The 13,652-nt window shown below is 40.5% G+C and overlaps 1 long non-coding RNA gene across 1 annotated transcript in view; it reads right to left on the bottom strand.

The window, feature by feature from the left end:
* Window positions 1–605: 605 nt before the first annotated feature.
* LOC105713370 (uncharacterized) overlaps window positions 606–13,652 on the bottom strand; it is a 354,073-nt gene continuing 341,026 nt past the window's right edge. Inside the window, exon 6 of the long non-coding RNA XR_010338179.1 lies at window positions 606–1,266. This is a non-coding gene — a long non-coding RNA (uncharacterized LOC105713370). The remainder of the gene's footprint in view (window positions 1,267–13,652) is intronic.

The following is a 13,652-nucleotide window of genomic DNA, read 5'->3' as shown; positions in this document are numbered from 1 at the left end:
TAAAACCAGATTTCACTGTAATATTCCCTCTGTTGCCATTCTTCTTCCTACATACAAATGGCATGCATTGCAAATACCTTACAAAAATCATTGCCTACATCCCATGAACGAAGCAGTTCTCGATGTTATTCCATGTCATTTTTACAAATTCCCAAGAGAGTTCTACTTTTTCAGTGCCTGTGAATACTTGCTCCTATGAGCATCAATGTCTCTTTGAGACGGTACAACAGATTGCCACTAGTATTATAACTAGGCGTGTTAAAGCATGACATTTTAATCACCTGAAAGTGAATGGGGAAACCAAGCTGAACAGGGACACAGCTCATTGGCAGTGGTGGCTGGTTCAGACTTACTTACTAGCACCTGTCACTTGGTGTCTCCATTGCTAACAAAATCATTCCTTAGACATTGTAGAGTCACATCGAAATGTCAGAGTCTGCTTCCTCAAATCTCTTGAGGAAGCAGAATGTCCTAGTATCTACAATATGAGAACAGATTCCTCCTGGCAACTCTCCAGGTTAAGGTCACAATCCTAATACTGACAAAGTTGCTTTCTTTGAGACCCTTTATTCATAAAATGAGAAAAAATGCTTATATGCTCTGGCAGTTTTTATTTTGGGGTTTCTGTTTGTTTGGAGTATAGAGGAAGTGTCAGCTGATACATAATAAATATCAAAAAATTTAAAGTATAAACCAAGATTTGATATAAAGATTTTTTTTTTAATAATCAAATTCTGTAATTAGAGATGTAAAGTCAAACCATAAGTACAACATCGGGATGTTGATATTTTTATAAGCCTTTTGAGTCTTTTTCTGTTGGACAAATCATTGAAAGGTCTATGAGAAGATAGCCTGATAGCATCTGGAAACTTCCAAAGTCTTTCATCCTGTTTTTATGAAACTTCTCCATCTTTCAGAAATGTAATGAGGCAGCATTATATAGAGGAAAGGGCTCAGAGTTAGGCATAAGCATCGTGAAGACTAGGCCCTGGTGTGTAGAATGTCTCAACTTCTCTATGCCTTAGTTTTCTTACTGGTAAAATGTGGTCGGTAAATAAAATCATTGCAGGAGTCCTTTCCTGCTCTAAAGTTTAGTGATGCTGTGATAGCGAATTTTCTCAAAATCAGTCTCACAAGTAAGAAAAATGTTGCATGTATAATTAGTCACAGTCTCACAGCATATCCATGGATTTTCTGGTGTGGTCCATTGTCAGTTCTTAATAAAGATGAGTAATATTTAGTCCTTGCTGTCAAGATGTTTATAACCTATTAAGAAGAAAAAGACAAAGGCATTTAATATAAAGCAAAGTGTAATCAACTATTATTTGAATCCAAAGAGAAATAAAATATAGTCAAGTAAAATCAGTGGAGAACATGTTATTTAAAGTGTTAACATTTGATTTTGTTATGGGATCTTGGGGATGTCTCTTTCCTGGCTGGAAACCTCTGTGGCCAGTGATACTTTTGCCAGAGTTTTGCTTGGGCCCACTGGGCTCATTTCACCCACTTGGCCAGTAGGCTGCGCTTGGCTCATGCTACTGGCCTGGATCTTATGCCTGCCAAGGAACTTGTATCCCATGCCTACCAAGGATGAGTCAGGTGTGAAACAGTGAGGGGTGTGTGAGTAAGTGTGGGGTCTGGCTACGGTGCACAGTCAGACACACTGACTGCTGCAGTGGGGTAGGCAACTCCAGGTGCTGGCACGGGTGCTGGCTCTCTGCAAGGCTACACCCAGACCAGGTGCACTGAAAGTAGCTTCCACAGCTGGCACTTAGGGAATGTGGTGGCACCTGGAATCTTGGAGATGCCAGGAACCATAGGATCCCAAAGAGGGAGTCACAGCCCTGGCTTGGGGAGCTCCTAGGTCTGGGCTCCCCATAGGTCCACAACTCTTTGCTCCTTTTTTTCTCCCACAACATGATGAGCAAAAGGGACATATTTCAGTCCTGTTCATGTTACTGTTCTTTTAGCCTCGCCATTCAGTGAGATCTGAGTTCTTGTCCTGTGACCAGGATAAATGAGATATGCAAACAAATGAAGGGTGAACAAGACAAAGAGGAGTGTTATTGAGCAATAGAACAGCTCAGGGGAGACCTGCAGGGGCCAGCTCCTTTCTGCAGCCAGGGTGTCTGGATGAGTGTTTAGCACCTTGCAGAGAGGATAGCACCTCTCTTCAGGCAGGCAGTCCCAACAAGTGTTCAGCTCCTAGTAGAAAGTGTAGCTCCTTTCTGCAGCTGGTCGTCCTATCATCTGTTCTGCTCTGGCTGAGCCCTGGGCTTTTATGGACCTCAGTGGGAAGGAAGTACATGCTGATTGGTCCATGGGCAGTCATTGGTGAGCCCAGAAAAGGCACCACAAATTCCCACTGTGGTCTATAGAACTGGTAGCCTGGCCCCCAGCCTTCAGGTCCTCCCTGGCCTGAAGATGGGGCCTCACCAGGGACCTGCCCCTTTCCACACAGGAGCCTGTCTGCCTCCTGCTGCTGTCCATGGCACCCAGGCTGCTCGCGCCAAGGGGCACGTGCAGGCCAGCACCCCTTCAACTCCCCCCCTACATGCTCATTGGCACCCAAAGTCCAGAGGGGGCTGAGGCATCAGAGGGCTGGCATGTCAGCACTACCCTAAGTGAGCAGACACCTGGCTGGGCTGTGACAGCACCCAGGCTCCGCCCCCAACCCTGCTCCAAGATCGGAGCAGGCACCAGGAATGAGAAGAGGCAAGTCAGTGGAAGCAGACATTGCCGAGCCCGAGGGACAGGGAGGCCTTTCTGGGCCCCTGATTGTGCAAAGTGCAGAGATGCCCAGGTCCCACGTTTGGGAGGGCAGGGCTCCCACCCACTCTATGGAGTGTGCAGGCAGCCCCAGCTGTACCTCCTCACAGCCTGGGGCTGGGGCTCCAGGTCTTGCTGGGACCCTCTCTTCCCACCCCTCTGTGCCTGACCACACTGCTCCCCAACCAGTGGGTGTCTCAGCCTGGCTCCATTGTGGTAAAATATGGCAGGTAAATAAAATCATTGCATGAGTCCTCCTATCACGGTAGCCCCCAGGGCAGTGGGCTTCAGGGAGACTCTTGCTTGTCCCTAGTTCCTGCCAGCTCTGTGGACTGCAGCATCACTCCAGACCCAGCTCTGCCTCCTTCCCACACCCTCCCCACAGTTGTGGCAGATGACAGCGGCAACTACACAGCCAGGGTGCTGAGCAGTAGAGGCTCTGGACCTGGGAGCCAGTCCTGGACAGTGCAGTCTGCTGCTCGGGGACACAAGACACAGGGGCCCGTTGCGGCCACTGATGATGCTCCCACAGCCACTCCTGCTGCCACCACCAGTCCCTCCCTGATGACAGCAGCTGCTCCGGATGGCCTGCCACTGCCATTAATTTAAGCCTTGAAGAATCAATAGACTTAATCATAGATGGGGATTAGATAGGAGTGAGAATTCAGGAGCACACATTGGTGGGGATAAATTAAAAATCGTAGAGCATTATATGACAACACTGAGGAGCAGAATTTGGAATACTGGCCTCTGGGAGACAAGAACTAAGATAGGCTAGGACAAAGAAAAGACAGCCTTGAATGCCAGATGCAAGAGATCAGAGACAATGGAGTTCATAGTCAATTTTTGAGCAAGGGAATTAAATGAGAAGGTCAAAACTGTACTTGAAACTGGTATCAATGAAGGTTGAATGGTGAAATTAATGATCTCTTACCCAGATAAAGAAGGGCAAGGTGTGAAGCTGGCTGCAGAGGTGAGAACAGAAATAAAGGGAGGTACATTCTAAAGCTTAGTAAGTGCTCTGCTTTATAAATGTTCTGTAAGTGCCTACTAAGATCTAGGTGCTGGGTAAGGTGTGAGAATACAAAGATGAACAAAATATTGTCCTCTGTCAAAAATGGCTTATTGGATAAAAGGATGACTTCAAGAAGTTGAAGCTTGCTTCACAGTTTTAAGCTGTGTAACTCTGAACAAGTTGCTTACTTCCTTAATTTCCTTATGCGTAAAAAGAGGATGATTAATAACATTTCTCAAAGTATTATGATGAACATAAACTAGGTCAATGTAAGACAAAAGATTTTCTGTCATATTATAAAGGATTCAGTATATATTTGCTACTTGTACTTCCACATAGAATTATGCAGAATGAATTAATTTCAGAAGGAAGAATTTGGTTTGGTGAAAGTAAGAGTCACATCAAAGAGCAAAACAAAAGAAAAGATATATCTTTTTTTCTGCATATTTTTTTTATTGCACTTTAGGTTCTGGGGTACACATGCAGAACATGCAGGATTGTTGCATAGATACATACATGGCAATATAATTTGCTGCCTCCATCCCCCCACCACCTATATCTGGCATTTCTCCCCATATTATCCCTCCTCAACCTCCTGACCCTACTGTTCCTCCTCTATTCCCCACACAACAGACCCAAGTGTGTGATGCTCCTCTTCCAACAATATTTTTGTGTGTATATATATACATATATATATTATTGCACTTTAGGTTCTGGGATACATGTACAGAACATGCAGGATTGTTGCATAGGTACATACATGGCAATGTGGTTTGCTGCCTCCATCCCCCGTCACCTATATCTGGCATTTCTCCCCATGTTATCCCTCCCCAACCTCCCTACCTCCTGCTGTCCCTCCCCTATTCCCCCTCAACAGACCCCAGAGTGTGATGCTTTTCATTGTTCAACACCCGCCTGTGAGTGAGAACATGCAGTGTTTGATTTTCTGTTCTTGTGTCAGTTTGCTGAGAATGATGGTTTCCAGATTCATCCATGTCCCTACAAAGGACATGAACTCATGGTTTTATGGCTGCATAGTATTCCATGGTGTATTTGTGCCACATTTTCCTTGTCCAGTCTATCATCGATGGGCATTTGGGTTGGTTGCAGTCTTTGCTATTGTAAACAGTGCTGCAATGAACATTCGTGTGCATGTGTCCTTATAAAAGAACGATTTATAATCCTTTGGATATATACCCAGTAATGGGATTGCTGGGTCAAATGGAATTTCTGTTTCTAGGTCCTTGAGGAATTGCCACACTGTCTTCCACAATGGTTGAACTAGTTTACACTCCCACCAACAGTGTAAAAGTGTTCCTATTTCTCCACATCCTCTCCAGCATCTGTTGTCTCCAGATTTTTTAATGATTGCCATTTTAACTGGTGTGAGATGGTATCTCAATGTGGTTTTGATTTGCATTTCTCTAATGACTAGTGATGATGAGCATTTTTTCATATGTTTGTTGGCCTCATATATGTCTTCTTTTGCAAAGTCTCTGTTCATGTCCTTTGCCCACTTTTGAATGGGTTTGTTTTTGTCTTGTAAATCTGTTTCAGTTCTTTGCAAATTCTGGATATTAGCCCTTTGTCAGATGAGTAGACTGCAAAAATTTTTTTCCAATTCTGATGGTTGCCAGTTCACTCTAATGATTGTTTCTTTTGCTGTACAGAGCTCTGGAGTTTAATTAGATCCCATTTGTCTATATTGGCTTTTGTTGCCAATGCTTTCGGTGTTTTAGTCATGAAGTCCTTGCCTATGCCTATGTCCTGAATGGTTTTGCCTATGTTTTCTTCTAGGGTTTTTTATGGTGTTAGGACTTCAGTTTAAGTCTTTAATTCATCTGGAGTTAATTTTAGTGTAAGGTGTCAGGAAGGGGTCCAGGTTCTGCTTTCTGCACATGGCTAGCCAGTTTTCCCAACACCATTTATTAAACAGGGAATCCTTTTCCCATTGATTGTTTTTGTCAGGTTTGGATTCTCTGTTCTGTTCCATTAGTTGGTATCTCTGTTTTGGTACCAGTATCATGCTGTTTTGATTACTGTACTCTTGCAATATCGTTTGAAGTCAGGTAGCATGATGCCTCCAGCTTTGTTCTTTTTGCTTAAAATTGTCTTGGCTATGCAGTCTCTTTTTTGGTTCCATATGAAGTTTAAGGTGATTTTTTCCAGGTCTGTAAAGAGGGTCATAGGTAGCTTGATGGGGATAACATTGAATCTATAAATTACTTTGGGCAGTATGGCCATTTTCACAATATTGATTCTTCCTAACCATGAGCATGGAATGTTTTTCCATCTGTTTGTGTCCTCTCTTATTTTGTTGAGCAGTGGTTTGTAGTTCTCCTTGAAGAGGTCCTTTACATCCTTTGTTAGTTATATTCCTAGGTATTTTATTCTCTTTGCAGCAATTGTGAATGGCAGTTCATTCTTGATTTGGCTCTCTTTAAGTCTGTTATTGGTGTATAGGAATGCTTGTGATTTTTGCACATTGATTTTGTATCCTGAGACTTCGCTGAAGTTGCTTATATCAGTTTCAGGATATTTTGGGCTGAGACAATGGGGTCTTCTAAATATACAATCCTGTCATCTGCAAATAAAGACAATTTGACTTCCTCCAATTGAATACCCTTTATTTCTTTTTCTTGCCTGATTGCTCTGGCTAGAACTCCAATACTATACTGAAGAGGAGTGATGAGAGAGGGCATCCTTGTCTAGTGCCAGATTTCAAAGGAAATGCTTCCAGTTTTTGCCCATTCAGTATGATATTGGCTGTTGGTTTATTGTAAATAGCTTTTATTATTTTGAGATACGTTCCATCGATACCTAGTTTATTGAGAGTTTTTAGCATAAAGGGCTGTTGAATTTTGTCAAGGGCCTTCTCTGCATCTATTGAGATAATCATGTGGTTTATGTCTTTGGTTCTGTTTATGTGGTGGATTATGTTTATAGACTTGTGTATGTTGAACCAGCCTTGCATCTCTCGGATGAATCATGCCTACTTGATTATGATGGATAAGCTTTTTGATGTGCTGTTGCAATTGTTTGCCAGTATTTCATTGAAGATTTTCGTATCTATGTTCATCATGAATATTGGCCTGAAGTTTTCTTTTTTTGTTGAGTCTCTGCCAGGTTTTGGTATCAGGATGATGTTGGTCTCATAAAATGATTTGGGAAGGATTCCCTCTTTTCGGCTTGTTTGGAATAGTTTCAGAAGGAGTGGGACCAGCTCCTCTTTGTATGTCTAGTAGAATTTGGCTGTGAATCCATCTCGACCTGGGTTTTTTTTGGTTGGTAGGCTATTGATTACTGCCTCAACTTCAGACCTTGTTATTGGTCTATTCAGGGTTTCAACTTCATCCTGGTTTAGGCTTGGGAGGGTGAAAGTGTCCAGGAATTTATCAATTTCTTCCAGGTTTACTAGTTTATGTGCATAGAGTTGTTTGTAGTAATCTCTGATGGTGGTTTGTATTTCTGTGGAATCGGTGGTGATTTCCCATTTATCATTTTTTACTGCATCTATTTGATTATTCTCTCTTTTCTTCTTTATTAATCTGGCTAGTGGTCTAATTTGTTGATGTTTTCAAAAAACCAGCTCCTGGATTTATTGATTTTTTGAAGGTTTTTTTGTGTCTCTATCTCTTTCAGTTCTGCTCTGATATCAGTTATTTCTTGCCTTCTGCTAGCTTTTGAGGTTTTTTGACATTGCTCCTCTAGCTCTTTCAATTTTGATGATAGGGTGTCAATTTTAGATCTTTCCTTTCTTCTCATGGGGCATTTATTGCTATAAACTTTCCTCTAGACACTGCTTTAAATGTGTCCCAGAGATTCTGGTACGTTGTATCTTCATTCTCATTGGTTTCCAAGAACATCTTTATTTCTGCCTTCATTTCATTGTGTATCCGGTCAACATTCAAGAGCCAGTTTTCAGTTTCCATGAAGTTGTGTGGTTCTGTGTTAGTTTCTTAATCCTGAGGTCTAATTTGATTGCACTGTGGTCTGAGAGACTGTTTGTTATGATTTCTATTCTTTTGCATTTGCTGAGGAGTGGTTTACTTCCAATTATGTGGTCAATTTTAGAGTAGGTGTGATGTGGTGCTGAGAAGAATGTATATTCTGTGGATTTGGGGTGGAGAGTTCTGTAAATGTCTATTATATTTGCTTGGACCAGATCTGAGTTCAAGTCCTGGAGATCCTTGTTAATTTTCTGTCTCATTGATCTGTCTAATATTGACACTGGAGTGTTGAAGTGTCCCACTATTATTGTGTTGGAGTCTACGTCTCTTTGTAGGTCATTAAGAACTTGCTTATGTATCTGGGTGTCACTATATTGGGTGCATATATATTTAGGATCATTATCTCTTCTGGTTGCTTTGATGCTTCTTACTATTATGCAATGCCCTTTTTTGTCTCTTTTGATCTTTGTTGGTTTAAAGTCTAGGATTGCAACTCCTGCTTTTTTTTTTTTTTTTTTGCTCTCCATCTGCTTGGTAAATCTTCCTCTATCCCTTTGTTTTGAGCCTATGTGTGTCCTTGCATGTGAGTTGGGTTTCCTGGAAATGGCACACCAATGAGTTTTGACTTTTTATCCAATTTGCCAATCTATGTCTTTTGATTGGATCATTTAGCCCATTTACATTTAAGGTTAATATTGTTATGTGAGAATTTGATCCTGTCATTTTGATGCTAGCTGGTTGTTTTGCCCACTAGTTGACACAGTTTCTTCATTGTGTCAATACTCTTTACCATTTGGTACATTTTTGGAGTGGCTAGTACTGATTGTTCCTTTCTATGTTTAGTGCTTCTTTCAGGAACTCTTGTAAGGCAGGCCTAGTGGTGATGAAATCTCTCAGCAATTGCTTGTTCCTAAAGGATTTTATTTCTCCTTTGCTTATGAAGCTTAGTTTGGCTGGATATGAAGTTCTAGGCTGAAATTTCTTTTCCTTAAGGATGTTGAATCTTGGCACCCACTCTATTCTGGCTTGTAGGGTTTCTGCCAAGAGATCTGTTGTGAGTCTGATGGGCTTCCCTTTGTGGGTAACCCAACCTTTCTCTCTGGCTGCCCTTAGCATTTTTTCCTTCATATCAACCCTGGTGAATCTGATGATTATGTGCCTTGGGGTTGCTCTCCTTGAGGAATGTCTTTGTGGTGTTCTCTGTATTTCCTGGACTTGAATGTTGGCCTGCCTTCCTAGGTTGGGGAAATTCTCTTGGATAATATCCTGAAGAGTATTTTCCAGCTTGGATTCATTCTCTCTGTCACATCCAGGTACGCCTATCAAACAGATATTAGGTCTTTTCACATAATCCCACATATCTTGGAGGCTTTGTTCCTTTCTTTTCACTCTTTTTTCTCTAATCTTGACTTCTCATTTTATTTCATTGAGTTGATCTTCAATCTCTGATACCCTTTCTTCTGCTTGGTCAATTCGGCTATTGAAACTTGTGTATGCTTTGCAAAGTTCTCGTGTTGTGTTTTTCAGCTCCATCAAGTCATTTATATTCTTCTCTAAGCTGTTTATTCTCATTAGCATTTAATCTAACCTTTTTTCTTAGTTTCTTTGCATTGGGTTAGAACATGTTCTTTTAGCTCAGAGAATTTTGTTATTACCCACTTTCTGAAGCCTGTTTCTGTCAATTCATCAGACTTACTCTCCATCCAGCTTTGTTCCTTTGCTGGTGAGGAGTTGTGATCCCTTGGAGGAGGGGAGACATTCTGGTTTTTGGTGTTTTCATCCTTTTTGCTGGTTTCTTCCCATCTTCGTGGATTATCTACCTGTGGTCTTTGTAGTTGGTGACTTTTGGATGGGATCTCTGAGTGGATGTCCTTTTTGTTGATGATGAAGTTATTTCTTTCTGTTTTTTAGTTTTCCTTCTAACAGTCAGGTCCCTCTGCTGTAGGACTTCTGGAGATCTACCCCAGGCCCTGCTTGCCTGGGGATCACCTGCAGTGACTGCAAAACAGTAAGGGTTGCTGCCAGTTTCTTCTTCTGTTGTCTTTGTCCCAGAAGGATACCCACCAGATGTCAGCCTGAGCTCTCCTTTATAAGGTGTCTCTTTGGATATACAGGGGTCAGGGAGCTGCTTGAGTAGACAGTCTGTCCCTTATAGGAGCTCAAGTGCTAAACTATCAGCTCTGTTGTTCTGTTCAGAGCTGCTGGGCAGGTACATTTAAGTCTGCTGCAGACAACTCATACCACCTTTTTTCTCAGGTGCTCTGTCCTGGGAAGATGGGGCTTTACTTATAAGTTCCTGATGTGCTACTGCCTTTTTTCAGAGATGCCCTGCCCAGCAAGGAGGTAGCCTAGTCACAGTCTGCCAGCAGAGGCATTGCTGAGCTGTCGTGGGTTCTGCTTAGCTGCTGTGTGAACTTCCTTGAGGTTTTGTTTATAGAGGTATAATTAGAACTGCATGAGTAATAGTAGTCTGCCTCAGTAATGACAGACTGCCTCGGTAATGGCAAATTGCCTCAGTAATGGTGGACTGCCTTGGTAATGGCAGACTGCCTCAGTAATGGGGGATGCCCTTCCCCCTACAGAGCTGGATTGTCCTGGGTCCAGCTGTGCTTGCTGCGAAACTCTCATTCCAGAGCGTTTCAGATGACTGGTCTTTGTGGGGGTGGGACCTGCCGAGCCAGATCACCTAGATCCCTGTTTCAGCCCTGTTTTTTTCAGTTGAATGGGCGGCTCTGTCTCCCAGGCATTCCAGGCACCAGTTGAAACAGCTGCCCAGATTTGTGAGTTTTTGTGTGGAGACCCACCGCACCGGCTAAAACAGCTGTGCTGGAAACTTGTGGCACTTTTCAGCCCGGTAATCTTCTGGTCTGTGGGCAGTGAAAACTTGTTTGGAAATGCAGTGATCACTCACCCTCTGTATTATTCTTGCTGGGAACTGCACTCCAGAGCTGTTCCTATTCGGCCATCTTTGGATATCTTTTAAAAGTGGTTAGAATCCATTTATTAATATTAGCTTAGCTCAAGAATGAATACAAACAACTTGAGAGGCTTCACCTAATCTAATAATTTAAAGACATGTTATATCTCTCAGAGGAAAAGAACTCTCAGAGCAGAAGAACAAATTATATATTTTATATTAAATCAATAAGGAGTTCATGTATAATAATTCAATCTGTTCTGCATTACTTTATCAATGATGGAGATTGAAAATACTATCAGAAGCATGATACTTTATCCTTGACTATCTAGTTTTTCTAAGCTATCTTTTTTAATTGAACAACAAAGAGTTTTTGCAATTGAAGATTTTTTATACTACTTATTTAATGTCTATCATTTTGAACAGCTTCACTCCTGCTTCCCCTCCACCTTTCTGACTGGGCTGCCTCTTTCCCAATCCTTGAAAACTTTGAATTTATCCAGAAAACCTGTAAAATTAAAGTAATACAATTTCCCAGTGTTTAGCACAGGGGATATTATGGTTTGGGGGATAAACCAACTCCTGAGAGTTTGTATTTATCTACAGGTCCTTCCTTATGTGTCTAAAAGTAAACTCTGCTGCGAGTAGCACTATCAAAACTGCTTTTGTGTGTCAGCATTTATTTTAGCTTTCATTGTCAAAGATCATGCAGTTTTCTTGTTTCTATTTATCAACCTAAATATCCCTTAGTCACCAATCTCTTCTGAAAGCCTGTAATCCTGAAACAGATTTCCTGAGCAAGATGGAGTTAAATAAAACACTCATTTTCTAGGACTTGGAACATTTGTCCTAATTTCACACCTTATGCTGCAGCTCAGTCAGTGCTTGAAAAGCAAAGCATGCAGCCAGAAAACAAGTTCCAACGTCACCTCTTCTATTGCAATGCACCTTTTGAACCCCTAAGACAGAAGAAGATGCACTAACATGCCTCTTTGCTTTACAGTGAAGCACTGTTTGGATTATGTCAAAATCAGAGACCTGAAGAAAGATGTTTAATTTACATTCAAGCCCTGTTTCAAACCTTGTCTACTATATTCTTTCTGAACCCCTTTGTTGTTTAAAAAATAATCTTCAAAGTAGCTTCAGTAATGGAAAGCAGTTTATTCACACAGCATATATTTGTTAAACACTATATCCATATCATTGAAATCACTATAGTATGGGGTGAGGGCATGGGGATGAACAAAAGGTGTAAATTATATAAAAATAGGCAATAAGAAGGTTTTTCCTTGAAGAATTCAGAATTTAGTTGAAAATATAAATGAGAATATACAAATTGCATATTATTAGAAAACGATGAATCATAATTTTTCATTTTTAGCTTCATGTCTATTTTCAGATACACAGAAATGCTTATAGATATTTAAATTTACATTCCTCTTTCATCAAAGATAGAGAATAATGTTTATTTATAAGAAACTGGATAGAAGAAGCTTAGAGAGTAATTTGAACAATAGAAACAAAAGACAGGGATCTTTCTTGGTAAATATTAGAAATGTCAAAGATTAAATGAAACTGATTTTAATAAACAATGATTAGTTTCTAATTTGCATTTAGACATGTTCATAAACATTGCCTTTTATGACTTGCTAAACTTTGAGTTGGACATGCATAATCTCTATCCTTAGTTAGCACTGTGTATATAAACCTCTATTTCTTTCCAAATCACTGATGTAGGAAAATCAGTATGTGCCCTCCACAAACATTGGTTAATTGTTTGAATCTAGTTTTTGCAAGTAGATTCTTCTTTACCCTATTATTTCTGTTCCTTGATTGTAGGGTAAATTCAAAGGGAGAACACGTGGTAATGTGTTCAAAGGGCTTATGAGTCATAGGCTAAAACCTTAGCAGCTTGGCAGATGAGCTGTGCTTAAAATTTAGAAATGAGCTCAGCATTGATGTACTATGGAACCCATATCTGGAATTTCTACTTTGTCTTAGTCCATTTTGTTTTGTTATAACAGAATGCCACAGATGAATGATTTATAAATAAAATACATTTATTTCTCACAGTTATGGAGTCCAGGAAATTCAATATCAAGGTACTGGCATCTTGCAAGGGCCTTCTTGCTGCATCATCCCATGAAGGTAAGAAGGTGAGAGAGGGTTTGAGAGCAATAGAGACAAGGGGTCAAACTCATCATTTTATCAGAAAACCACTTCTGAGATAACTAATCCATTCCTGAGATAATGGCATTAATCCATTCAGGAGGGCAGAGACCTCATAATCTAATTACCTCTTAAAAGTCTCACCTCCTAACACTGTTGCACTAGGAATTTAGTTTTCAACACGTGAATTTTGAGGGGTACATTTAAACCATAGCATACTTTTAAAAAGGAAGTTTGTGGAGGAGAAAATAATGGACCAGTTGGTCATTCGATTTTTCATTTGTTCATTATCATATTCTCATTAGATTGAGTTTAATTCATTTTATATATTTTCTGGGTTGACCACATAAACATAACTAGCATTATGTTTACATTATGTTCATTACCACATTCTCATTAGATTGAGTTTAATTCATTTTATGTATTTTCTGGGTTGACCATGTAAACATAACTAGCATAGTGGTTAAGAACATGGACTTGAACCAGATTTGCCAAGTTTGAACAATGCTTCTGCCATATAAGCTTGAGTAAGTTTCTTCACTTCTGTCCTCATTTCCTAATGGTATCAACTTCCAAATGCTTCGGGAGAATTAATTGAATTGATATAGGTAAAGATTTTAGAGGAGTGTCTGTCCATTGTAAGCATCTCTAAGATTCTGCCATTCCTATATTATTATTCCTTAAAATAATATTAGGATTCTCTACTGTAACTGTCTGCTTCACAACAATTTTAGTAGAGTGAAGAAAAGTTGGCAGTACCAAATGAGGGAAGAGTCTTGCCCTTTGTTTTTAAACATCAAGGTAACCATTTTTAAAAAATCTGATTTCTATG

This window comes from Aotus nancymaae, unplaced genomic scaffold (assembly GCF_030222135.1).
Source record: "Aotus nancymaae isolate 86718 unplaced genomic scaffold, 86718_ANA_hifiasm-v0.15.2.pri h1tg000006l, whole genome shotgun sequence".
Lineage (NCBI taxonomy): Eukaryota > Metazoa > Chordata > Mammalia > Primates > Aotidae > Aotus > Aotus nancymaae.
Note: the sequence above shows the minus strand (reverse complement) of the source record. Positions and strands in the feature narration are given on the sequence as shown.